The sequence below is a fragment of the Pelodiscus sinensis genome, chromosome 23 (genome assembly GCF_052426305.1).
Source record: "Pelodiscus sinensis isolate ZL-2025 chromosome 23, ASM5242630v1, whole genome shotgun sequence".
NCBI lineage: Eukaryota > Metazoa > Chordata > Testudines > Trionychidae > Pelodiscus > Pelodiscus sinensis.
In genome coordinates, this window is record NC_143074.1 from 15,727,152 (window position 1) to 15,753,248 (window position 26,097).

Consider the following 26,097-nt stretch of genomic DNA (forward strand, 5'->3'; position numbering starts at 1 on the left):
GTCACATTCAGCCTCTATGAAGGCAGGCACAGTCCCACTAACTTCAGAGTAATGGTGCCTGCTTATTGTCTCCCTCCCCCCTTGAGCTTTGTCTATCAGAACTAAGAATGCTGCTCTTCTGTTTTCTACTCTCGGTTTTGAAAATGGCCATTGAGAGAGAGAGAAAGAGGGAGAAGCTAAGGGGCTGAGAATATAGCAAGTGACCAAACATATATCAAATCAGCAGCATGCTTATGCCTAGGACTGAACTGAGGTGAATGATGCCAAATCCTGCAGGCCTTACTCATGGATGCAGTGTCCCTGATATCAGTGGGCCTCCTTGCCCGCGTAAGATTAGCAGGATTTGGATCTCTCTCTCTAGATCACATATTGCAGGAAACTGGCTCTTTGTCCTGCTTGTAAGATTAGAAAACGATTCTCTCCCACATGACATGCTGCTAGTTAGTGCTGCCGTGGTTGGACACCAGTTCAGTGAGCAATCTCAAGAGGACTTGCAGGGTCAAGCTGGTTCAAGAGCTACTGCAGATTTTCTCACAACAGAGCTCTGGTTACCCTGGATCGGAGACAGAGACAAAGAATGTTTTCCGTTTCTCTGCTTCTTCCTGCATTTCCACTCACTCTCTCCCCACCACCCACCACCCCTGTTATTATTGGTATACTCTGTTGGCCAAATCCTTCACTCTCTTCTACAGCCATGACAAACCCTCACCTACAGCCCATGATTCTGTTCTCCTCCAGAATGGGAGGAAGGAAGGTCTGTACTCTCTCGCCCACCCATGTGCACTGTGAAGTTCTGATCTGCATGGTGGAGAGAGGGGTTCTCTATGATCCATGGTGGAGGACCAGCATATCTGCTCTCCCCTACACAGAGGATGTGCACTAATCACAGGCATTACTACACATCCAAGGCTGCTATGGTGCATCTCTGTAGCCATCCAGCAGCAGAAGCCAGACGTTTCCAAGTCCCTAGCCCAAGATGAGATCCCCTGAGCCTGTCTGTTAGGGACAAGGATTTAGTCCTAAATGCATGAAAACCTACACAGTAAATCACATCCTCTGTAGCTATGTGACTTTTAGCTATTAATAATATAGCGGAGGGTGTTCCTAACCTCCTAAAGCAGGGGTGGGGAACCTCAGGCCCGGGGGCCGGATGTGGCTCCCGGCTTGCCTGGATCTGGCCCCTGAAACTCAGCATTGGGAAGCCCACACTCATGCTCCAGCCCCCCTGCCACCCACCTGTGGGGCTGGAGCACACAAAATATTCAACCCTGGGTCCCCCTAAGCTCTGGTGTGTAAGGTAAATGTGAGGAGTCTTTCTCCTTCTCACTCAGGGGTTGCTCGCTTTACTTCTCACTTGTGGGTGGCTCCTGACCGATTCTGATGTGAGTCAGTGGCCCCTGACCCAAAAAAGGTTTCCCACCCCTGTTTTAAAGAAAACCCACATAGCTTTGTAAACACTCGATTTGTTCTTAGGACCCTGGCTACTAATAAAATTACATAGGCACAATCTTTTAGCATAGAAGAGCACAAACAGCCTTGGATTGGCCACCATGCTGGAAACTTACCTATATTTTACCCAAGCATTTGACCCTCCCCACCCTCCTCCTCATAATTGCCTTGTTATTGTCATTGTTCATCGGCTGGCCCCTAGAGAGGCCCATGGGAGCAGTTCTGCCTGAGTTAAACCAATATCTCCCGCAATAACCCCTGCAGTTTCCTCTTTGTTGTCCCATGTTGAATAAATCCTCCATCTGTGTTTGCTGAATGTTCATAAAGACGTGATTGAAGTTTCAGATTTATGGCTTCCCTTGGACTTAAGTGCAACACGGATCATGCCAGAGCCCGTTTCATGACTGCATTTGACAAGGTATAAGTGAGGGGGATGTGTAAGAGCAAAACTAGGCACGCAAAGATTAAAACTGTATTTTATATCCACAGTATGTACACACGTGTGTTTAATTCACATACCTTTCCCTTGCACCTTCCTTCCAAGGGCCATAATGCATTTTATTTCATTCCTGCGACAGGTATGGATGTGCGTGAGATATTTTACACTGCCAGTGAAACCTGTCTCATGTAACCACACTAGGGAGTTACAAGAACTGGTTGCCTAATAAAGGTGGTCTTTAACTAAAGATCAAATAAAATGGTACTGTTAACTACAGTACTGTAAAGTGGTTGCATCTGAGTGTGGTCCTTAGTGCAGATACCCATGTCACTCCTTCTAGGTTCCATTGTTTGCTAAGGACATGATGCAAAGCACTTCCACGCATATAACAGCAGACCGTGTTGCAACCCTTTTCTGTGATCAAAGCACCATCAACAAAATAGACTGAAATTCCTACTCTAAGCAAATAACAGTTTCAGTCTTTTAGCGGCCATAGGGATGTTGTGCTCCCTCAAAACAGGCATTAACTTTGTAAATAGACTGACTATTCCATCCTCCTGTTTGTGGTAACAAATTACATTTGAAAAATGGGGAGGCGGGATCTGTGTTTGGAGGTTTGGAATGGGCAATGACTCGTTTCTTGATATTCACAGTCTTTCAGAGCAGCTGTGCATGCTGCCATGTGTTGAGACCTGTCCCGCGCAGTCAGCTCTAGCCCAGCAGGATTTTATGGACTATTAGAGGTGATTGATTGTCACCGTAATGTGAAACACTGAAACAGTTACTGTACAGCTGTCCCATTGGAAACTGCATGTACTTTGGGGTGCATAAGTATTTTAATTCTGGCTAGTGTTGCCCTTAAGAACAAAGAGTTACCGCTGAAACTTGCTGAGATTTATATTTTCAGCTTTGGTAACAAGAAACAACGGGTACCAAATATAATCGGCTTCTAAATATGTTGAGCCACCATTCTGTGGTCATGGCAAATTTACTCTTTGATTCATGGCCATTTATATTAGTTCTAATTTCAGCAGAAACCTATAAAATTCATACAACACAATGCAGCCCTAAATTAAATGCATTTCAGCATCTCTATATAATCCAGTGAGTCTTTGCTCTTTAAATTACTGTGTATGGCGGAGAAGGGAACCTCTATGGGAAAATTTATTCCACCTTATTTAGAAGGGGGAAAAAACCTCTTCCCACCTTCTTCAGGAACAAAGATTATTGTGTGTGTTATAATGAGGTATTTATAATAATGAAAGCATTGCATGTCTGACTGGCTATACGGCAGACAGAAAAGGAATAGTAGACTTCTGTGAGCAGCAATGGTTTGTGTGATGCATGGTAATATTTTTCCTAAGTGCATTATCAAAAGAAAAAGGCAAGATAAAAATATCTTCCATTTTCCTCTAATTTGTAGTTTTCTGGTGTTAGCAGGGCTTATAAGACACATGCTCCCAATTAGCTGCTCCTCTTAATTTAAATGCTTCATAAATTATCTCCTGCGCTTGTGGATTATCACTTCATAATGTGAGTTAGCATTTAAATAAATAGCCGCGATGTAGGAAATTAGAGAGGTTTACTGTCTGAGGCACCAGAATAATGAAGGAAAATACCACAGCAGCTGAACAGGGGTTGGGGGAGATGTGAGGAGACATATTTCTTTACCTTTTAGCAACCAAAGTTGGACTGCTGCACTGAAAATATGGGTCAGAACTCCAACAGAGCAGAATAATAAGAGAACATGTAGAATTCTGAAGCAAATAAAACATCTGACTTAGCAAATACTGGCTTTTTAGGGCCAAGTCTTGCTGGTCTTACTCACACAATTAGCCCCTTTGGAAATCAGTGACATCACTCATGTGTGTTAAACAAGCAGTGTGACCCACCGTGTTTTATGTGAAGGACTAAAGGACATAGTAACAGCCAAAAATAACTGCTATTAATATGTACCCCAAATTATTTAAACTAAAAATATGGGAAAAAATAAGTTATGTTCTAATATAACAAGCATAGTCTCTGGGCTTCGGTTGCAGGTTTGACCCCCATACCAGTGCTGCCTTTGAAAAACCCAAAGCAGTAATTGGAAAGCCAGGTTAAGTGTAAAAAATTAGCAGGGCAGGCAGAAAACTCACGAGGATCCCTTGGGGAATTAAAGATCTCACCAAGTGTTCACTGCTCTGGTCCTTGGGGTTATTGCAGTTTTTCTGCATGAGCTCCTGGACCAGAATGTACAAGGTATCAACCATGTGCTACCCCACTGACTGACCTCAGTTGAGAGCTGAAGGCAGTTGGTTTCTTATGACATCCGTCCCCTCTCTGTTTGCTTCCCCTACCGCCCAAGACTTAGCACCGCAGCTTTCCATGCAGTTTGTTCAGCTGCTATGCCTCCCAGCCCACTCACTCTCACACATGTATGTATCCCAACATGTCAAAATCATGGATATTTTTTAAAAACCCACAAAAAAAAATCATAGAATCCCTGACAGCCATGACCAAAGTCCAGCCTTAGGCAGGAATAAAGTTACTAGTCACATTAGTGCCTGGAGAAACAGCTTGACACATTAAGCTTTCATAGGAACTGCCGTAATGAGGAGGGTGTGACTTTGCTTACCTGGTTTTGCTACTAAATTTCAATAAGTTAAATACATTTTGGTGTGGGACAGAGTAAACAGCACGGACCAGAATCTCCTCTTAGACCAGCGCAAGCCCCACTGAGTTTAGTGGCCTATCTACTTATCATTGGCAGCACAATTTGGGCCTTTTATAATTTATATACTCAAAGGTGTGAGGCCAAATTCTGTCATTTACACCTTTGCAATCCTGCAGATTTCAATAGAATTGCACAGATGTAAATTGGAGCAAAATTTTGCCTGAAGAGAGACATTTAGCCAACTTGATTTCCCCTATGTTAGTAATAATTATGATCAAATTTTTCTTATAGGCTGGACTAAAAGCTGCACTTGGTTACACATGCAAAGATCTTTGTGTGTATGGGAGTTGCACATATGTCCCAGTACATACACAGATACAAACCCCTGCATTCATATGGTGATAATGAAGTCTGCAATTACTGTAGGATATATTTCTCCCTAGAGTGATATTGCAGTTCTCATATGACAAAAAGTGGAGTCAGTCTTGTAATACACATCAGAACAGCAAATCCTGCTCTGTTCATATCATGAAAACATATTAGTGGAAAAAGCCAAACTTGGATGCTGACAAGACAGACATATTTAATGGCTCAGGGCATCATTAGGAAGGAGAGAGAAGCCCACACTTGAAGCTCATGTACAACAGACACAGGGTGAATATTACAGAAAATATTTCACTGCATGTTTTCTGACACAACTATCTTTAGATTGAGTGCTCTCAAGTCAATTTGTGATGCACCTGAAGGCTTTAAGGTTTATATTCCTGACCTTACAAAATAGGGTAAGTGCTTCCTATGGCATTTCTTCTTTCAGGCAGCTGCAACATGCAATAAATTTTAAATTCACGGAATGAAATCATCTGTGAGGCTAGAATTTCTTCCTAGACCTTTTGAGGAGCCCACGGCAGCCTTTGCTTTAAAGTTCAAGTTCTCCGTGAAATGCAATTCTGTAGAAATTTTTGTTCTGGGAGTCTGTGATTGTCTCCTAATTTTCACAGCAACTTTGTTCTATTTACAAGTAAAAAGATATTTGTTGTTCCCCTCTTCATGCCTCAGAAATCTGAAAGTCGGGGTGGGTTCTTGTCTTCTCAGTCACCACCAGGAGGCCAACCTGATTGGCCAAAATGTATCCTCATTGACATCTGGTATAATTGCATGATATAATTGCATGCCCTCTATCTTCAGATTATGTCCTCTGGGATGTCCAATGTGTTTTCCCCAAGTGCAACTGGTTTGTCTGGAAGTTTGTGAAAATTTATTTTAGTGGTGCATAAGGAAAATCTAGCTCTCTTTCTGTGTTGGCTCTTCAGGTCTAAACGTAAACACTTAAAGCACTAAAGGGAGCTGACCTGATGAGAGAGACCAGAACCATTTAGTAAGAAGGTGCCATTTTTACACTCACTTTCTGATGTAGAATGGCACTTTAAATAAGCAGCAGGTTCCAATTTTACTATGTCTTTCCAACTGATCTACTAATCATATTTCTGCAAATTTTATATCCCTGACCCTTGTAAAGGGATTGCAGTGAAGGCGTTTTTTAAGCTGCATTTTAATAAGTCAATATGAAAGCTCAAAATTATTTAAAGCTTCTTAAATAGGATTATATTTGATTTCTTATGGGAATTGTGGGGGATAGGCTAGTAAAGATGTTCTGTCCTGTTGAGGTTTTATTACATTAAAGAAACAGCATCCTTTTTAGTAGCAAAAACTTTTAAACTGTTCTATTATGAAAATGGAAATCATTCAGTCCAAGAACTTGTTGTAGGAATAATCGCAACATTATGTCTTCCTGTGGGACGTTAGAGTGCCATAAACAAGGAGGGGTGACCTAAATGTGCACATAACTTGCCAATCTCTGATATTTGATTATTTGACTCTGAAAGTCACTGTGACTATAGTGTCCTGTGGCACCTTAAAGACTAACAGAATTATTTGGGCATAAGCTTTCATAGGCAAAACCCCACTTTTGTCAGATACATGAAATAAATCTGTTAGGCCTGTTCTGCACATGAGAATACAGTTCAGAGGTGTCCCTCTTGAGGTTACCTCTTGAGGTTACCCAGTATCAATGGAGGCTACTCTGGGAACCATTCCAAAGCCAGCAGAGCAAAGGCATCCCCACATCAACCCCTCCTACTTCCCTCCCAACTTTGGCAGTCTTAGGAATGAGTGCTTGGTGTAGCAGGCGTATGGAAAGAGTTTCAAAAAAGTGACTTAAAAGCATAAATCCTGGTGAAAATCAATAGGGACTTACATTCCTAAGTCATTTTAGGTTCTTTTGAAAATTCCACCCACAATGTCTTAGTTGCTTTAGGAGTCGAGTATGTGAGAGGCATGAATTTTAGCATCCTTGTTTAGCAGTGAGCTCAAGCCAAAGCTCTGGCTTTCAACACCCTTGAAATTTTGGAAAGTTCAGATCTGAACTTCATAGCTCAGGTCCCCTTCTATCCTCACCCACTTTTTTGTCCTACCCCTATGTCCCTTTTCTTCCTACCTAGCAGCCTTGCATAGTATGTATAGTCTAACCACGCTGTCTTTTCTCATTTGTGTGCTAGCTCTGGGGCAGAACTTCTGTAGTGTGCACTTCACCAACTATATCACCATCACAGACAATAGATTTACATTTTGGCCCTGTACATTGGCACAAAACTCATATTCGGCCTCAAATGAAGAACAGATTTAATAAGAAGGGAAGCTCATTTTCAGTATTTTCTTTTTGATCCAAGTTAAATACTTTAAGAACTTTCAATTTTCAGGTGTGTGCCTGCTAGGCTTAAAACCATCTTAGCAGAATAAGCAGAAAGAGCAAAACTGAGCAGGATGGTGTTGGTTTCTCAATGATAAAATAATTCACATTGTAGACAGCAAGACAAATATATAAATACCAATGAAGAGTCCAGAATCGATTAAGGAACCCCCATTGATCTCCAGGATTACCTAACACCAAGCACATACCTACCTGGGAATTTAATTCCCTGGCAAACAGCATTTTCTTTCTTCATTACATGGAAAACCAATCTTGAGTTTGTGGTGTTCCAGTGTCAGAATTGCCCACCTGTCGGACATTGCACCCTAAATCAAAACACAATGCAAAAAGCATTTACAAATTACCAGCGGTTGGGAGCCAAACGTAGCTGTCAAGTAAGTGAAAACGAAAAGGCTGATAAATACTCCCATGAAGAAGAATGAAAATAGTGTGTGCGTAAATACTTTTATATCTGGCTGGCCCTTTAAAACCAAAAAGATAGAGTTCATTTGCATTTAGATCTCTTTGGCTCCCTTTTTTCATCTAAAGACAAATCCTCACAAAGGCTGCTTAATTAGACCAAATTAGATTTCCACCTCGTGGCTTGTCATTCATTAGGAAATGCTGTTCTTTTTCTCTGGTTTGATAATTATAAGCTGGCCTATACCAGCCTCACAGTATTCGCTTCAGACTCAAAGTATGACTAGCATTCATGATTTTGTGCAGAAGGGAAGAAAATTATTCAGTCCCACCCAGTCTGCCCATTTTACAAGTTGGATAAGGATCATCACTGGAGTCTTTTATATAATAGGGTAGCCTCTTTCTTAAGTCTTTAATAATTAATTATAATAGCCTATGTCATGGTAATTTTCAAGACTAAAAGCTAAAGGCAAACAGTTCTTGCATGTACCAGCCTCTCAAATGGTCTAGCTACTGTACCAGACAGTAGATTTCTTTCCCTTGGAGATGTGCGCACAGTCCAAGAAACCTCCCATTCAATCTTTGTAATACAGTAGTCCTCAGAGGCCCCAGTTGAGATAAGGGTGCCAGGCGCTGTACATATAAATAGTAAAACACTCTTTGCTCTGAAGAATTTACAACTAAATAGACAAAAGATGTGAGAGGGGAAATATCATCCCTACTGTTACAGAAGGGGAACCAGGAACAAGTCCTCTGGGTGAAATCTTGGTCCCAGGAAACTTAATAGCAAAACTCCTAATATCTTCAGCTGAGTCAGGATTTCATCCTCCGTATCGAAGGACATGCAGGCAGTAGGAGGCAGAACCCATCTCTTCTGAGAGCCACTCCCCTGACTTAACCATAAGGATATTCTACTTTTTTATCCTCTGGTTAACATACATCAATGGCATTTTTGGACTGGGTAGTTGACAACTACACTTTTACTACATAATGCTGAAAAACCCAGCGAAGCCAGTTGACTAGTTTGCATCCTGTCTCAGGGCTCCATTTGGAAATTTTACTTGCTTACATTGAAAAGGAGGCTTGTGAGCCCAGAATTCTTCCTTTCAAAGAGAAACTTCTTTCAATTGCTCCATCTGAGCCTCTTCCATAGTCTACAGCAGCTGAGAGAGAGCATTGTTTTCTAATTGTAGACCTCTTTGTTTGCATATTAAGGTCCTCTGTCCCAACTCTGCTGTATCAATGGGCCAGTTGCCATCATGTTATTAAATTCACTTTCTAGCTCTGCCATTTGAGGGCACAGCAGGATGAGCTGTAGCATGAAGCAAGTCACCATAAAGAGGGATTTTTGTTTCAGAAAAATAGTTCTAACTGTGCTACCACCCAACCTGGTTAAATGTGGATTTTACCATGCAAGGAGTCAGGTAAATCCTTATCCACGCTTTGAGATCATTCCAGAATTAGAGCAAGTGGGATTTGTCTCTGAACTCCCTCACTTGGCCCCCAATTTTAAATTCTGCCCCAACAGTGAATGCAACCCAAGAATACAAAGTCTTTTAAACAGAGTCAGTTATTTTTCAGCATCAAATGGTCAAACTCCTAGGGTCGCTGGTGATTGAATGTTTGGAGTGACTCAGTTTAATCTTAAATGTTGACATTTTGTCAGCACACAGTCCTTCGTGTGGGACAGAGAGCAATGTTCCTTTTAATTTTGTCCGTGTATGGGATGAATTTTATGTGCACTGAGGCACGTGCAGATGTGCACCACTAGTAGAAACACATGATGCCTGCTATGGGCAGCTATGGGCGTTCTGTCAATCAGCTGGGTGGCACCTGAATCTCTCCTCAGTGGCCGCCCAAGTGCTCAGCTTAAAGAGAACATGGGCAGAAACCCTTCACTCAGTGAAGGCCAGTGACAACTCACAGTGTAGGTAAAACTGAGGCACGAAAGCCAATTTACAACAGGGGGTAAAAACCATGCCAGAAAGTAGATGATGTCCATCTGTTTTACCCTCTCCATCCTCTGCTTAAATGGGGGAGAGGGAATCTTTCAAAGGAAATAATGACACTTAGCACTTCAATAGCACTTTCAAGTTCTACAAACATTGGTTAAACCTTGCAACCTCCACCTGTGACGTTGCTAAATATTATCCTTATGTTACAAATAGGAAGACTGAGGTACAGGGGCTACATGTCTCACCTTTGACAGTTACAGGAGCAGTCTGTGTCAGAGTCAGGATTCAAATGTGGCTGACTCACAGTCCAGGACTCACACCACTAGTGCTCTGCCTGAGGCTGACAACCATAACATGACACTGCAATAACAAATAAAAAAGCCAACTATCACCCTAATGAAGTATGTCCAAGTAAAAGTCATTGGAGCTGATGTCTTCATCTGGTTTTTGGTAGGGAAGAGTCAGGAGTATGCACAAGAGCTATCACATTAATCATGTTCCCTTCCGCCTTACATGAAGGGATTTTCAATGATTCTATAAAGAAATGAAGAAATAAACAGAGAATGACTCTTGCCCCTGTCAAAACTTAAAACAGTTCAGTAGCTTTGATTTCTCTTTTTGAAGCTCTCCTGTCACTGGTTTAGCTACTCGAGATTCACTTCAAACTTGCTAACTCTACTGTCCAGTATATTTGACTGTTCACTCACCTGATCAAGAGGCCAAATGAGCATGCCATAAGTCTGCGTTTCTCAAAGTGGTCTGTGGATCCACTCTGAGAAACCTGCTAACTGGCTGCTCCTGTTTGTTTATTTACTGGTTCCCCAGCCACAGGAGCCTCATTTGCTCCAGGTTTGCTGTTTGCAGCCAAGGGGAGCCGTGGGAAGTGGTGTGGGCCGAGATACTGTTTCCCGCAGCTCCCCTTGGCTGCAAACTGCAGCCAATGGGAGCTGTGAGGCTTTGTGGCTGCAGAGCTGGTAAATAAACAAATGGGAGTGGCCAGTTAGCAGGTTTCTCAGAGTGGATCCGCAGACCACTTTGAGAAACACTGGGCTAGATATTTTTATCTGATCCCAATTTTATTTCCCAGATATCACCTGTACAACAGGAGCATAGGTTATTCGTGGTAGCACCCTAGAGATGCACCACCTCACTGTACCCCTGTCAAAGTTCTAACTGCTAAACGGGTTGCCCCCGCATGTGCCCTACCTGTCCTTCTGGGCAGCCCTCTGTGCATCCCCCTTCCCGCAGGCAGCAGTCACCTATGAACAGGAGCTGGGGGGTATAGCACCAAATGGAGGTCTAGTCTCTGCCAGTGACTCTCAGGGTGACCTTGAACAAGTCACTTTACTCTAGCACAGCACCCCTATCTGTACAATGGGGGCTATGATGCCCACCAATCTTTGTAAGTCACTGGGAGATCTGCATTTTATTAATCATTTTCAGTGCTGCAAAGCCTCATGCCATCCTTTTAGAAACCGCGTCAGCTGGGGTACATCTAGACTACATGGCTCCGTCGACGGAGCCATGTAAACTGGTTTACCTGACATAGTCAATGAAGCGGGAATTTAAATAATCCCCACTTCATTAAAATAAAAATGGCCGCCATGCTGTGCCGACAATCAGCTGATCTGGCACAGTGCGGCAGACTAGATGCGGCTTGGTCAACAAGGGAAGACTTTGTCAACCGCTCCTGTAAACCTCATTTCATGAGGCATAAGGGAGTGGTCGACAAAGGCTTCCCTTGTCGACCGATCCGCATCTAGACTGCCACGCTGTGCCGGATCAGCTGATTGTTGGCACAGCATGCCAGCCATTTTTATTTTAATGAAACGGAGATTATTTAAATGCCCGCTTCATTGGCTATGTCAGGTAAACTAGTTTACATGGCTCCGTCAATGGAGCCATGTAGTCTAGACATACCCCATAATTCTTATCACAGTCCCACCCCCAAAGCAATCCCATAAAGCAGTGTTTCGCAACCTTTTTTTTTATATAAAGTACCCCTTTAAAAAAAAATGATAAGTACTCCCAGTGCCTACAGTTTTCAGGCACAAAATGTTTTTCTATCATTGCAACACATTTGTTTAAACAACTTAATCATAGCTGGGCGGGCAATTACATTTTTGGGTATAAAAAGTACAAAAAATTATAGAGCGCTGTAAAAAAATTTAAAATTAAAAAAACAAGTTTAAAATAAAAAAAGCAAAAATTCAGTTATCAAAATTTCAGTTGTGTTGACATACTCCCCCCGCCCCCAGACTTCTCTCGAGTACCCCTCAGGGTACTTGTAGCACTGTTTGAGAAACACTGCCATAAAGTCAATTGTGTGAACACAATGGCAAGAATTAGCACAAAACCTATTGATGTTAGAGCAAATTGTTCCAGTATCGAAATGCTATTGAAATCCAACGAGCAATATTGCTCCCTCCCCGTGTTGTAAATAACAGCCCCGATTTTTTTCCTCCCTGTGACAGCACAAAAGGACTGGAAAGGCCTTCTAGGGAATACCCCTGGAACGAGGCCAGTGTAGGTAGCTCAGCCCTGGCAGTCCCTGGCATAGAGGTACACTGGAAGCACAGTGATGGGAGGAGAAGTAGTTGGAGTGTTTGGTGCTACAGCTATTTGGAGCAGTCCATTGGCAGCTCTGCAGATAGTCCTTCGGGCTGCTCCTGCTTACATTGGGTTCCATATTCGCTCCTACAATAGCCCAGAACTTCAGGAGGGACAAAGATAGCAGAAAGGCACCAGCCTGATCTGTCTTTATTTGAGGCATTTTCATATTCCCCCCTAAAGTAACTTCGGTGAAAACAGGGGAGTTACACCAGAGTGAAGTGGGCCCAGTGTCTGAGCAAAAATGGATTATTTTCAGATGCTGTAATAACTATATATAAAAACCCTAACCCCTGTTGTATTAATCTAGATGGAATACATGGGCTAAATGTGTTAACATCATCCAATTACCATCCAACATCAAGTAGCTTTAAACAAGGTTTGGTGTTTGGTGTACAGAGACCTCAGGCTGCTTAGTAGAGCCCTGAGTAGATACAACTTTATACCTACGGAAGCAGATATCTGAAGATATAAATCAGTATCTGTGGGAACGCTAGGATCTCCGGGGAACCTCAGCAGCAAAAAGAGTAAAACAGAACTGTGCAGGCAGCTCTTCCGACAGAGCTGTACCATCCCAGCCCCACCCAGGGTACGTCTACACTACAACGTTAATTCGAACTAACTTAGTTCGAATTAGTTAATTCGAACTAAGCTAATTCGAACTAACGCATCTAGAACTAAAAACTAGTTCGAATTAGCGTTTTGCTAATTCGAACTAGCGCATCCACATTAAGTGGACCCTGAACCAGGCTTAAGGATGGCTGGAAGCAGTGCCGGCAGGGCATCAGAGGAGGACTTAGAGCATGGAGATGCTGTCTCAGGCTAGCCGAGGGCTGCGCTTAAAGGGTCCCGACCCCCACCCCGGACAGACAGTTCTCAGGGTTCCCCGCTTGCAAAGCAGTCCTGGCTTGGAGTGCCCTGAGTGCCCACACTGGGCACATCACAGCACTCGGCCATCAGCCCGGCTGCACTTGCCGCAGGCTGCCATCTGGGGAGAGCGGGCAACTGGGGGGCTGCAGGAGAGCTTCCACCCCCAGAAGCCCGCAGAGCCAGCCCAGTCCTCCCCATCGGGGGCTCGTGCCCCATTCCTCCCTCACCTCCTTCCACTTACCCTTCCCTAGCCCCTCTTCTTGATGTACAAAATAAAGATAACGTGTCTTCCAAAATGGAATCTGTCTTTATTGAACAAAACTGGGGGAGACTGGGAAAAGGAGGTGGGAGAGGGGAAGAGAGAGGCTGGGAGACGGGAGGGCAACTAAAATGATCAGGGGTTGGGAACAGGTCCCATATGAAGAGAGGCTAAAGAGACTGGGACTTTTCAGCTTAGAAAAGAGGAGACGGAGGGGGGACAGGATAGAGGTCTCTAAAAGCATGAGTGGGGTGGAGAGGGTGCATACAGAAGAGTTCTTCATTAGTTCCCATAAAGAAGGACTAGAGGACACCAAAGGAAAGGAATGGGTATCAGGCTTCAAACTAGTAACAGAAAGTTGTTCTTCACAAAGCAAAGAGTCAACCTGTGGAACTCCTTGCTGCAGGAGGCTGTGAAGGCTAGAACTAGAACAGAATTTAAAGGGAAGTGAGATCAAGTCATGGAGGCTGGGTCCATGGAGTGGTATTAGCCAGGGGGTAAGAGTGGTATCCCTGCCCAAGGTTTGTGGAAGGCTGGAGAGGGATGGCACGAGACAAATGGCTTGGTCACTGTCTTCAGTCCATCCCCTCCAGGGTCCCTAGGGTTGGCCGCTGTCGGCAGACAGGCTACTGGGCTAGATGGACTTTTGGTCTGACCCAGGACGGCCATTGTAAGCTCAGGGCTCAGTGTCGGGGGTCTCAGTGGACCCCCTTGATTCTCTTGCACACCTGCTCCTGGGTGACCAGGCTGGCAGCTCTCCTGCCCAAGTCGGCCACTTTCCTGTGCCTAGTGCGGAGATCGTGGACTAGGTCCACGATGTCCGCACTAGCCCAGGCGGGTGCCCGCCTTTTGCGGTCCCGGGCAAGCTCCCGGGAGCCGCCAGCCTGGTCCCGGGAAGAGAGGGAGGGCTGGGGGGCATCGGGTGGGTGGCTCGATCCGTGCCAGGTGCAGTGTCTGCTGGCTGGGTGCTGGCAGGCTTGCACCTGGCACGGGCACCGTAGCCAGCCCGTGCCCCTTTAAGGGGTCCGGGGCTGGGAGGGGGGCATACGAGTTTCCCTGGTGTAGGCCAGAGTGGCCACCAGGGAAACCTGGGGAGGGCTAGCCTCCCACTAGTTCGAATTAAGGGGCTACTCACCCCTTAATTCGAACTAGCTAGTTCAAACTAGGCTTAATCCTCGTGGAATGAGGATTACCTAGTTCGAACTAAGCGCTCCGTTAGTTCGAATTAAATTCGAACTAACGGAGCGCTAGTGTAGCGCCTATGAAAGTTAGTTCAAACTAACGTCCGTTAGTTCGAACTAACTTTGTAGTGTAGACATACCCCCACTGGGGTAGGTCTCAGGCTCACAGCAGGCCTTTGGACAGGAGACCCAGGCAGCTGCATTGAAGGGAAGGGAACAGGGCTGAGGCAGGACTAGAGGGGCAATTCAGCCACACAGGAGGAGCTGCCGTGCAGCCCCCTGTTCTGCTCCTTTTGCTGTTGCAATTCCTGGGAGAGCTCTGGAGTTCTATGGATACATATTGATGTCTGCATCCATGGGGATAAATTTGCTCTATTACTTAGTTCTCTGGCAAACACGCCATTACAAACCCTGTTAACCTTTTAGTAAAGATAAGGAACAAAGGGAAGTCTGATCCCATGTCATCTCAGGTGGTCTCTGGGATTCTCCCAGAGCCAATAGATGAGGGGATGTCATCTGGGTTCCTCTCTAGCTGGATCTGGTCAGGCCTTCTCTCAGGAATAGGATGAAGAAGGCGCAGACTGGGGAAGGAGGATGACCATGCTGATGAAGCTTGCTGCAATAGCACACTTTTGTCCCCAGAGACTTTCTTTAAGGACTTGCAAAGGGAATGGTGGGTGGAATAGCTCATCCCCTCATTATTTTTCCCACCAATTAGGCCTAGTTTGAACACAACAATGTTTTGATTCCACACTGATTTCTGGTTCGATTCTTTTCCATATGCCTTTTTGTTTGGTCTATTTCAGACACCCGTTAGTGCCAGTTCCCATCAACATTTGTTAGTTCCTTTTCTGCCACATGGCTCTTCAGCAGCCTTATCTCGTAAGTGACATTTGTTTTGCACAGTCAACCTATGGCAAATTGCTGTGAGTTACACAGACTACTCTAGCACTTGCACCTATATGCAAAATTTCTAAGGTACAGTCCTGGGACTTTTTTTAGTGCAAGGCAGAAGTCAAAACTGGGTGAACTTTGCAAGTTAAGATGTTCATGGAAGACTAGGCAGCCTCCAGGCTAATTTGTGAAATAATGGGTTTTAAAAACATGAAGTTATATTGACTGAAAGTCTGTTTTCCCATGCGCAATATGAAACTCCACCACAGATTGACAATATTATTGATGGGATACTATAAAGTGATGACATATCCTGCCCCAGGGAAGCATTTAGTAATCTTCATTAAAAAAGGGAGAAAAATTTAAGTTAAAAAAATCTTATCTTGTGTGACATTAAGATTATGGTATTGAGTACTCAGAAGACAGGAATAGCAAAAATTAGGATTTACATGTTATTGGATTAGCAGCTATTCCATCGAGTGCAATAGCTTTATCTAGAATACGTGCAATGTGGGTGAGGTTGAACGTATGAGATTTGTAGCCATTGCATTTTATTTTAATATGTAACACATACACACGTGAGTCACGTTATTCACCAGAGCTATTTAATTAAATTCACTGGGCTACTCACATGACTATTAACATGTGAGTTAACAAGGTTGGGCCCCTAGCATGCCATCTTCAGTGCTGAGTGTAAATAGATTTTTGTGTTTAACATTAATTTGATGTTGTTTTGTGTCTAATTTACCATCATATATAGTTCATTCTCCCACTTGGATCATCTTATGAACAACAGGTTCACAGTCATTGTATCCATGGCCTATTGGTCTTTTTCATATAGGGAGCAATGCCCATTGGTCTATGGACCCGTACAGTTTCACTCTGACTCATTTCTGTGGCCGTAGTCTGGTTCTCTGACCACCGACTGCAAGTCAGGAACCAGTACGTTCTATTTTCTGCCATGTCCCTGATTTCCTCTGCACTCATAGAATCATAGAACACTAGAACTGGATGGAACCTCGAGAAGTCATCAAGTCCAGTCCCCTGCCCTCACAGCAGGATCTAGTACCATCTAGACCATCCCTGATAGATGTCTATCGATCTTGCTCTTAACTATCTCCAGAGATGGAGATTCCACAACCTTCCTAGGCAACTTATTCTAGTGTTTAACCACCCTGACAGTTAGGAAGTTTTTCCTAATGTCCAACCTAAACCTCACTTGCTGCAGTTTAAGCCCATTGCTTCTTATCCTATCCTCGGAGGCCAAGCAGAACAATTTTTCTCCCTCCTGCTTGCAACATCCTTTTAGATATCTTGCACAAGCATCTCGGTCTCCCTTTCCCTAGCTATAATAGTGGGATTTAAGGAGGGGTTGTGGGGATTAATAAAATCAGGGTCAAATGTTGTGGTCTTTCAGCAACCAAAACTCCCACTGAATTTGACTTTTCATGTATATGAGAAGATGGTAAGCACTGAGTAGTATTGCACCTCCACTCAAGAATGGAATTATATGGCGCAAACTCCTTGTAACTAAGCTGCCAGGTAGCATTTCTCTGGTGCTAACAAACCAACCTGGAGCTGTCTTTAGAAATCAGCAACCACATTTTACTAATCATTTTTGGGCAGAAGAGATGCAAACAAATCCCCCCCCCTTTTTTAAGCTCATCAAATGTGTGTCCTTCAAAACCACCAAACATTCCTGTTCTCATCTACCTAAACCTGATGTTGAGTTACTGTCCCCCAGAGGCTCCCAGCAGCTCAGATCTGATGTATCCCTGCACTTTGTAGCTCACCGCCTTCTTCGAGTGTAATCAAACATCAAGCTAAGTAGCAAATAAATCTCCCGATCTCATAAGCTGCACAGCAAGATCATGTAAATGCAAATGAGGGGCTTGATTTCAAGCTGTCGTGGGGGGGAAGGGGGGAAAAATGCTGGGCCGTGTCACTGCAATCACTTCACTCCGTAAGTGCAGTAAATCAGCAGTAATAATAGTAATGGTAGCGTGATGGGAGGCTTTACTGTACAAGGGGGTATAATGAAAAGTAGAGCAGAAGGTAGGGAAAGAAGCAGGGTCATACAGATTGAGAAGGTGCAGACATGGGGTTTGCAAGCTTCCAAAGACCACAGAATCCTCTAGGAAGGAGCTGGGTATACCCAGCTGAATAAAAGCACAGAGAGAATTCATGAATTTCCAGAGCACCCCCTTCCAGCGAAGAGCCGCGTTAGATACAGGGATTAAAAATGCATGCCTTGCTTTCTCGCGCTCTCTGAAGCTCTTTCTATCCCGCTCACATTCTAAATCTCCCTCGATGAGCGACTGTAAGGGCGGGGACATCAATAAGCTACAAGTATGTATGAAATGAGAGGGGCGCATCCAATTTGCAAGAAAATATGAAATGCCTGAAGTGTTTGCGTTTTGGTGAAAATTTGAAATCAGGCCCATTTCCCAGCAGATTTATTTTCTTGGCCACAGAGTGAGATTTGGCCATTGCCTAGCACTATTAGAACGATGTGGTTCACGACACACAGCTGAGCTGTTCAGATTCTCTCCAGCAGAAGGCAGTGGGGCATCTACACAATTGCCGTTTTCAAAATAAAACCGTCTCCTCCCAAGCGCAATAGCCCATATGAGGGTCTTGTGAACAACAACAAAAATGGACAAATGTGCGCCAATTTAAATAGAATTCATTGTTTCTTATGGGAGCTTTTACTACCCTTCCAATTGCACCCTCAATAATTATAGAGAAGGAGTTACAGCATGGGTCTCAAGGTGACAGCTCTCTCTCGTCCTGGAAGGATGGGGTCTCTGAAGGATGATTAAATGCATTGGGAGTGCTTCAGGGGAAAAAAAGAGTAGTCTTTTCTGAATGTAGAATTGCATAAACAATATTTAAGATGCCTGATTTTCCTTGCTAACGTCATAAAGGGAGAAAACTTGCAGCAGGTACCAAGAGAAAATTAAGACCGCCTGGGATGCAGAGTGAGATGGTTTTAATTAGAGTGGAGAGGTGGGAAATAAGGCAGAAAGATGACATCTTAATGAGGTTTAATGAAGTTGTCTGCTGATGGGGACAGCTGTCAGACAGATCTGTATTCCAGCCAAACTGCTTTGTGACAGGCAAAACCTGAAAGGAGGCAATGCTGGTGGGGCGGGGGAAGAGAAACAGGAGGCTTTCCATTAACTTTGGGTACCTCTCGGAAGCACTTAGTAATGCAGGACGTCTAATCACTTGATGACGAGGTAAACTGACTGATAAAGTTACAACAGCTTTTTGTGAATGAGGCAAACTTTAATCCCTGACTATTACAAAAGATTGCCTTTTGTCTGTAGCTGATACAGTGTCCGCCTTACATAGGAGAGCAGTTGAGTAGAAGGACCCATACAACCAAACTCTGACAGGTGTTCAGAACCTCCTAGTTCCATGGATTTCAGTGGCAGTCAGGAGTTCTTGCAGGGTTTGGCCTATTGGGCCAGAATCTCCATTGCCCTGCATCTTGTGTAGTCACTTCTACCAAGGTGCTGTGGACTCACTGAGCAGTGGTGTAAATGACAGCACAACATGCACTAGAATAGAGAATCAATTTCAGGTCGCTTGGCGATGAAATCAATGTGTTCCATGGGTGGAAACATTCAAATCTCACCCGCTTCCCCCCATGCTAAAAGTCTCCCTTAAGTTTTTTCCAAATAGATTTGCAAACGCGTTACAGGCCTCTGCCTTGGCTGGGGCACTCTCCTACACACCACACGCATCCTTCATTTTATTAACTAATTTTTGACGGCAAACCATCATTTTCTGTGAGATCAGGATGAGATCCCAGGGAAAAGCCTGTTCACGTGTATTTGAAAAAAATGCTATAAACCCACAATTTTGGCCTTCTCTGTTAATTTTTTTCAGGTGCTCATGAGGAGGCTATTTATTGGTTCTGGGTTACATGTAACTGCATGAAGGTGGCATCATGTACAAACTCCCTGCAGATCCTTTGAATAGGCCATCTCTGGAATCAGGATGTCTATTTTTAATCTGCTGTATCTAATACCTCCTCTCTCTAAAGCTCTTAATCTGGAGTTATCAAAGGTAGTCGCATTGTTTTTGTGGAGACATTTTCAATAGTAAGGAAAATTGGTAACAGCTTCAGCCTTATTCATTGCTCACATTTCCTTCCCTCCAGTCACTAATTTCTTAAGTCCTGGTCATTTACTAGAAATATACCTAAAATCTCTAACATAGGGATCAATAGATAAAGGGGAGGCTTCTCTTGCAGCTAAAGCTGAAGGCTGCGTAACAGGAGACTTGAGTTCTATTCCCAACCCTGCCACTGATGCACAGTGTGACCGTGGGCAAGTCATTTCAACTCTTGGTGCTTTAAATTCCCCATCTGTAAGACAGGGATAATGCCAGAGGTGGAGCTGGAGGAGGCAGCAGGGGGGCCCTGTTCCTAATTGGGCTACAAGGATTCTCCTGCAAGCTGCCGTGCTAAACAGCAGGCAGATGAAAGGGGCTGTCTGGAGGCCCACCCCACACTGGTCCAGGACTGCCCATGCCCCCCTCCCAGGGCTCCACTAGGGAGAAGGGGGGGGGGGACTGAAGTCCCCCTCCATTCCTACCAACACTGCTTGTTGCTTGCTGTTCCCCTTCCTCACTATCAGGGAGTGAGAGAAAAGTACCAGTTCACCTGCATTGCTCTCCCTCTTGGCCACTGAGGGCAGGTGGCAGAGGAGTGCGTGACCCAGGCTGTGACCTCTCCTCTCACTCCCCGACAGTGACGGAAAGGGAAGAGCAAGCAACAAGAACCATTGGTAGGATAAGGGGGTGGTTTAGTTCCCCCTTCTCTCCCTAAAAGGCACCCTTGGCCCCTGCAGACTTCCTACACCTGCCCTGAACCCCTTGCCCTGATTCCTGCACCCCTCCACACACACCCCAAACCAGGGGTGGCAGGTATCATAAGCAAGGGAAGGCATTTCCCTTCCAGACCGTCAGTCATGGCCCCGCCCACACTCCACCCCTAGAATGCCTATTGTAAGGGTACTGGGGGTGGAGTGTTGCTGCCCCGGAGCACCTACCCTCCCTGTGCTTCAGGGCAGCACACACTCTCCTCCCACCCCACCTCTCCAAGGCCAGGGAGACTGGGGCCATGCGCTGCCTGCCCACCCCAGTGCTCTGGAGCCGGGGAGGGTGGGGCCTCCCCGTGGTGCTGGGAGGACAGAAGGGGCAGGGTTGGGAGCAAGGCTGGGGGGCTTGTCTCTCCCAACCCTATCTTAATCCACCACCCAGATGGTTTAACCAAATATACCAAACACCCCCCTCCAAAAAAAAAAAAAAAAAACCAGCGGGGGAAAATATTCTGTTGAGGAAAAGAAAAGGCGAGAGGGGGAGAGACCAAAGTTTTGGAGAAGAAAAAAAAAGGACCCTGAGCAAAAAATAAATAAAAAACCCAACATGGCCCCTTTAAGAAATGCCTTTAGGGCTTTTTGGCCCTAAGAGGCTGCTGGCGGCCTCTGCCATCTTGTCTTCCTGCTCCGGGCCATACTGCTCCTGTGTGGAACCAGGTAAGTACCCAGGATTTTCTCCTCCTGGTCCGGAAGAGAAATCAGAAAATACCAACATTTTAGGTGTCTGGTATTTTCTGAATTTTTGTTTTTAACCGGACAGGAGGTGAAAATACCGGACTGTCCGGGTCAATACCGGACACCTGGCAACCCTATGCCCAGGCCCCAAACCCCTGCCCTGAGCTCGTCCTCACACTTCCAAACCTGACTCCTGCATTTCCCACATCCCCACCTCCTGCCCTATGCCCCCCGCAACCCCTGCGCTGAGTCCCCTGCACTCCACCCCACACTGACAATTTTTACAGGCATTTTATATTGCACCTCCCCACCAGCCTTGTCCTTTGCCCCTCCCCCCCAAGGGGGATAATGCAACAGTAGCTGTAAGAAATGTAATGCACTGTCCCCACTGGAATGCTACTCAGGGACTGAATAGAGCTTGCAGTGGTTCATTGTAGCACATGGGTGGGCAAGGAAGCCTCTGCAAGCGGATCTGGCCCATAGATGCCCTGCCAGTCCCCTGCCCTCAGGTCAATCAGGGCCTCCTTCCCCACCAGGGGTGCACAGCGCCAAGCACCCATTGCAGGGTGGGGGCAGGGAGCAAGAGACTTTGTGTGCTCCCCCACCCACAGCCCGATAGGGTGGCGCCTAGAGGGAACCACCAGAACAGCCAATCAGGGTCTGTGGGCAGGGGAGCACAGAAGTGACCTGGCCCCATCTCTTCTGCCCAAGGCCCCACCCCTTCCAGGGCAACCTGGGACCACTTCAAAACTTTGTGAAATGGCCGGCCTCCCCCCCCGCCGTCTAAAATTATAGCCCACCCTTGGTGTAGCAGGGTTTCTCTGGTGGCCCTCACGAGTCTGAACCAAAACTTTCATTTAAAAAGAAACAGTTTTAGCCCTTTCATTTGTAAAGGGTTTGCTCTTCATAAGAATGGATGCAGGGCTGCGTCCATTTGCAGAATAAAACAATACTCAAATGGCAAAACCCTGTCTCCTCCATGCGCACAGGGCAGTTTAAATCTGGGGCCTCAGGCAAGTCACCATGGCAGACCTGATCCAATACCCTGCCATTCTGTATGGGCCACATTCAGCAAAAGTTGTTAAAATAGAGAGAAAATAAACCCTGGTGGTAAATTACTTAGAGTTTTAGTGTTTACTAACTGCTGGTCCCCAAGACAGGCATGGTGGCTGATTGTCACAAGCTGAATAAAGAAGTGAAGGAAGAGAAGGGTAGAAGGAAGGCTGTTTTACCCCTTCCTTTGTTTATTTTTTGATTTTCATTTAAAGAGGCATCTGTTGGTCTAGTGGCCCTGGTCAGCACTCACCCTTTGACTCATCAGAGGGGTAGCCATGTTAGTCTGTATCTGCAATAACAACAAGGACTCCTGTGGCACCTTGGGCCGTGTAAACACTAGGAGATTATTTCAAAATTTACTAAATTCCACTTCTGGGTACCCGATTTTACAAATTGGAAGTTCCGTGTCCTCACTATGGGGAGAAATCAAACATAGCCTGAGGCAGGCTCCGTTAATGTGGATGCGCTACCTCAGACTCAGAGCCCCAGCAAGCACTCTGGGGAGCGACGGGAGGCCTCCTGGAGGCCAATGTATTTTGAATTTGTGGCACTGCAGCGACCACACTAACGTTATTTCAGACTTATAAGTTTGGGAATGGCATTATTCCTCATGAGTTTGAATTCCACAGCCGGAGTTCCATAGCCTACCGAGTTTGAATTCCACAGCCCCTTATTCCGGAATTACAGGCTTGGGAATGCAGACGCACTGCTTACAAAATTGACCTTTGGGGGCTAACTTTGGACTAAGGTCCTAGTGTAGACCAGGCCTTAGAGACTAACAGATATATTTGGGCATAAGCTTTCCTGGGTAAAAGCCACTTCCTCAGAGGGGTAGCTTATGGCCAAATACATCTGTTAGTCTGTAAGGCCTGGTCTGCACTGGGTGCCACAGGACTCCTCGATGCCTTTGACTTATGTTACGTTTCCTTTTCTTTAACTTGCCAGATTATGGCATCGCCTCTCCAGCCTGCAGATATTCAGTGCCATTTCCCTTCTCCAGAGACTTACGCCCCCAGCACCTCTTAAAGGCAACCACATGAGGTTTTGCCAGTTGGCTGTGCTGGAGTCTGGACTGCAGAGGGGTGACTTGTAGAGCACACCGTGTGTGTTGTACTCCAGCTCCTGCCTGGGGACCCTGCTGAGCATACTGCGTGTCCCTTAGTGTAAGCTCATGCTGCCCTGTTTGGAACAGGACTGCGTCGGTGCCTGCTGGCAGGTTTTACCTGGGGAAGCTGGAATGCGACATACCGGTGTGCACTGCAGATCGCAGGCCTGTCAAGCATTCGCTGGGAGCTGTGTAGACAAGCACAGAAGGAGGATGGGTTTATTGCAGGGGGGGAAAACTTTTTGGGGGTTGAGGGCCACTGGCCCACAGAAAAATCAGTCCGGGGCCACAAGTGAAGCAAAACCACAAAAAACAAAAAAACACCCCTCACTGACATGGCCCCCAACTGAGAAGCAGAAAGACACTCCCCACATTCTCCTCGCACGGCAGAGCCTAGGGGGGACCGGGCTAGTAGATTGTGTGGGAGAAAAGCTTCTAGGCAGCGCTTTACTGCAGCAGCCAGGGGGAAGGGGAGCTGCAGCATGTGGAGCAGCTTCCTCCCTCCACCAGGCAGAATCTGTGGGTGGGATTCAGCTCTGGCTTGCCTGATTCCAGCCCACGTGGCTCAGGGCTCCTCCCCCCACAGCAGCGGAGTGCTCCAGCCCATAAGGGAAGTTGTGGGGAGGAGTTTGTGGCTGGAGCACCAGCGCGGGCTCCCCAATGCTGGGGGGGGGGGGGAGCCCCGAGCCTTGGGGGCTGGATCCAGACAAGCTGGGGGCTGAGTCCAGCCCCCAGGGTTTAGATTCCCCACACCTGGTTTATTAGTATATGGCACAAGGTATCAGCCACTGCACCAATTGTAAAGCTAAATTCTTATTGTAAGAGTGCTCCGTGGCTACTGATCCTCTGTATAGCCCCTGTATAGCAGGTGTCCACTGTATAGCAGGTGTCAGATTGGTGGAAGGGGGGGGGGGTTATTGGCCTTCCAAAAATCTCTTTCATCCTGTTGACCCAGGCTTTGCAGAAAGGGCAGTGTTGGGCCAGGGAGGTGTGATTTGCCTACTGATTCTCAAAAGGATTTTGACCCTGGAGTATAACAACAGTCATTTCAATATCACTGTCTCACTGCTGATGGTTTTGAAATATCCACATGTGGCTAGAGCTGAGAATTTCCACACCCCTCCTGCCAAGGTGACCGTACACAACCTGGCAACGTCATAGTTATACCCTCTCTAGTCTGAAAAATATCCCATCCCAAACCACACAGAAAGAACAAGGGGGGTTGGGAGCTCCTTGCCTATGCTTGCTCCAGCCATCCAAAAGCAGAAACACACTGGACATGAGCTTTCAGGCAGCCAGTCATCACCCCTTTCCTTTTTGCCCCCTCCCTTGCACATGCCAACAAAAAGGTTTCAAGACTTGCATATTTCAGAGGGACTTCACCATGGAGATCACAGTCCAAAGATACAAGACTGAAGTGAGGTTGGTTAATCCCACAGATTGCACAAAGATGGGATAGACACAAGAAAGCAAAAGAGAGTTAATTTTAAAACTAAATAAAAATGGACGTATTGTGTTCATGCTTTCTTTGCTGAGCCACAAGCACCCGTCACTAATCTTTTTTTTTCTTTCTCCCCGTTGGTTGCTTAGATTTGGCTTCTCTGAGATTATTGATCATTCCCGGACATGTGTGAGGGTATGATAGGCTCTTCTGGGGTGAATTCCCATTTTCGAAAGGCATGTACAACTTGTAAATGAAAGACACACAAAGAGCTGAAGGAAATTTAAGGGCTTTTAGACACAAAAAGGTATAATCTGCAGAAGTATCGCTCCATAACCTTGTTCAAATAGATATATGTACTCAGAATTAACCAAGTGGATTTGAACATATTCTATTTTAATATTTCAAATCCATGTGTATTCATTCGCAAAAGAGAAAATCTAAGTTGACTTATGAATTTGAGACAAACATGCGAAATTTACAGTTTCTCCTGGTTTTGACTCCAAACCTAGTGAACCTTGATGGTTTTGATGGAATTTTGTTTTGAGATTTGGAGTCCATTTGAATCTGGGAGAGGGATTCAAATGCACATGGATAAAAAAATAAAATCCCAAAACTAAAGCAAATGTTGGCTCACACTACCGTGGACAAACCTGATAAGTAATGTTTTTCTCTGACAAAATGTAAGAATGGTCAGTTTGCTTCCCTCCACTCCCATCCATCAGTCCAAATTAGTTTACAGCTGCAAATACTTGAATAGAGGGGCTGAATGTAATTAAGGACTGGAGAGTGTAGGTCATTTTCATAAACAAGTGCAGAAGGAAACCCTTCATTGGTGCAATGCACAATAATCCAGTAATTCCTCATTTAACACTATAGATATGTTTCAGAAAACGATCATGTTAAGTGAAAACGTGTTATGTGGGTCAATTTTCCCATTGAAAATAATGGAAGAGGTGGGGGTTGCGTTTCAAGCGGTGGTGTCTGTTGGGACCAGGACATAAGGTTGGGGGAGAAAGGGGACTGGGTTACAGCAGGGAGGGGAGGTGTTTGGCTCTGGGGAAGGGAAGGGGAGGAGAGGGGAGAGGGATTGGGGTTGGGAGTATGCCCTTATGACAGGTCTGCCGGGACCCGCACTGCGTCTGGCGAGGGGGGGTCGCCGGGGAACGGCGCGGCAAACAGCAAACCCTCCGCCGCTTTGCAGGGATGCGGGAGAAGCCTCGCACAGCCGCCAGCGATGGGCCGGCTGGGGAAATCGTGTATTCCGGGGACGGTCATGTAATTCAAAATACGTTCCCTAAAAAGAAAATTGTGCTATCGCAAAAACATGTTAAGCGGGCACGTGTTAAATGATGAATTACTGTATTGCATGGATGAAAAATTTAAAAGTGTGAAAATGTGAAATGTTCTGCTCCTGTGTCCTTCAGCAAAACAAGAGCCTCTCTTTCC

General features: G+C 45.5%; 1 protein-coding gene and 1 long non-coding RNA gene across 3 annotated transcripts in view; one reads left to right on the forward strand and one right to left on the reverse strand.

Moving 5' to 3' along the window:
- The window catches only part of CFAP77 (cilia and flagella associated protein 77), a 127,297-nt gene that overhangs the window by 51,085 nt on the left and 50,115 nt on the right, over positions 1-26,097 (forward strand). The gene's annotated exons all lie outside the window — the stretch shown is intronic.
- Positions 5,116-26,097, reverse strand: part of LOC142819347 (uncharacterized) — a 72,887-nt gene continuing 51,905 nt past the window's right edge. Inside the window, exons 2-4 of one of the 2 annotated variants that reach the window (XR_012897216.2) lie at positions 9,911-10,025; positions 7,504-7,616; positions 5,116-5,781 (exon numbers count right to left, since the gene is read on the reverse strand). This is a non-coding gene — a long non-coding RNA (uncharacterized LOC142819347). The remainder of the gene's footprint in view (positions 5,782-7,503; positions 7,617-9,910; positions 10,026-26,097) is intronic. The other variant, XR_012897217.2, reaches the window with a different exon arrangement.